This window comes from Pteropus vampyrus, unplaced genomic scaffold, assembly GCF_000151845.1.
Source record: "Pteropus vampyrus isolate Shadow unplaced genomic scaffold, Pvam_2.0 Scaffold62, whole genome shotgun sequence".
NCBI lineage: Eukaryota > Metazoa > Chordata > Mammalia > Chiroptera > Pteropodidae > Pteropus > Pteropus vampyrus.
Genome location: NW_011888843.1, coordinates 3,289,281 through 3,290,982, shown reverse-complemented (window position 1 = coordinate 3,290,982; position 1,702 = coordinate 3,289,281). Strand labels below are relative to the sequence as shown.

The 1,702-nt window shown below is 48.0% G+C and overlaps 1 long non-coding RNA gene across 2 annotated transcripts in view; it reads right to left on the bottom strand.

The window, feature by feature from the left end:
* The window catches only part of LOC111740345, a 3,155-nt gene extending 2,728 nt beyond the window's left edge, over window positions 1-427 (bottom strand). Inside the window, exon 1 of one of the 2 annotated variants that reach the window (XR_002780590.1) lies at window positions 302-427. This is a non-coding gene — a long non-coding RNA (uncharacterized LOC111740345). The remainder of the gene's footprint in view (window positions 1-301) is intronic. The other variant, XR_002780591.1, reaches the window with a different exon arrangement.
* Window positions 428-1,702: the final 1,275 nt, after the last annotated feature.

The window sequence follows — 1,702 nt, the reverse complement described above, 5'->3', positions numbered from 1 at the left end:
TCTCTCTCTTTCTCTCTTTCTTTCTTTCTTCTTTCTTTTTTTTTTACAAGCTAGTGAAGGGGAACCAGCAAATAGGTAAGCTAGTATGACTGAAAAAGATTTCGGCTTCTCAAGTCAGATGCCGAGTTTTAATTGCTTAATTAACTACCCACAAAAGTAATCTAATGGCCCACATTCCCCCCCTACCTTTCCCTGACCACTGGTATTGTATAAACCAGGGGTCTCCCTGCCGTCCACACACAATCCAAGGCAGGACAGAGACTCAGAAAAGACGCCCGTCCCCAGGGGATTGCCCACATACCCAGAAACACTCGGCCTCCTCCTGTCATTTATCTCTCTGCAGATGGGAAAGCTGGGTGTGGGGCGCTGTGGATCTAGTCAGGGACATGGCCCCTTGGGACTTCAAATGGCAGCTGGGATGACTCAGACTCTGTTCTCCAGCCAACGCAGTGGGCTTGGCAGGGTGGGGCGAGAGCAGTTGAGCCCAAGAAACCTCCCCAGTTGCTCTATTTTAAGCCACAGGGTCTTGTAACAGGTTTGGTAGGAACTACTGTGTCGGCTGGGGAGGGAGGAGGGATTTAAGACTGTCTCTAGATCTCCGGTTTAATAATAACTCTTTCCAAGTGCCTGTTGCGTGCCAGCTGCTTCATTAAGTGCTTTGTAAGTATAATTTCATTTAATCCTTTCTAACAACTCCCAGGGCTAAGTATGATTATCCCTACTTTTATTTTTTATTATTAACAAAGGGCAGGGGTGGAGAAATGCAAAGTTAGAAGACTTGGATGCCTGCCCAAAGTCAGATGGCTAAGTGCAGACGTAGAGATAGGACTTGGGTCTGATTTCCAGGCCTGCGTCCTTGGTCTTCATGATGGAGCTGGCTGTGGCCTCTCCCTGTGGGGAATCAATTCAATGAGCATCGTTGAGAGGCTGCCACGTGCCAGGTGCTTTGCTGGGCACTGCGGAGAATGTAAATGTTGACACACGTGGCCCTTGTTATCTAGTTGTCACTAGCCTTTAGAAGAACTGCCCAGGTAAACTGGAAAACGTTCTTTTTAGTTTCGGTTCTGTCCCTCATCAGCAGTGTGATCCTGACGCATTGTTTTTAGTCCAGGATTCCTTTTGATTCAGCTATAAAATGAAGATAACAAGACTATTGTGAATTTAGACAAGAGAAGGGCTGGGGATAGTGTATTGAAAAGTAACAGGTGCTTAGAAAAGTGAAACTTCACTCATCTTTCGCAAGATACCTGGGTTTTAGCCGGGCCGGTTCTGAAGCAAAGTACCCTCATGCTAAACTCAGGTGTCTCGATGTGTTCGAGACACCCCTCTTCCTGTTAAATCTCACATTCTGTTCTCTCCATCGGCAAGTCCTATAGACTGTACCTTCTGAGTACAGGTAGAATAGGACTTTTCACTGTTCTACTCCGGTCAAAGCCACCGCCATCTCTCACCTGGATCACTGTAACGGCCTCCTAACCAGCCCCCTGCTTCTGCCCGCAGTCCCTGCTCGAATATGGCCTCATCGGAGAAGCCCTCCGAGTGTCCTTTAAAAACCTGCACCACCACGCACAGTACCCCAACCCCGCCTTATACTTCTTCACCACCTGGTGCAGACTTGCTGATCTGTTAACAGTGTGATGCCTGCTGTAGAACGTAGGGCCACAGAAGGCAGGGGTCTTGGCTTTTCTGTGTATGTCTGTGT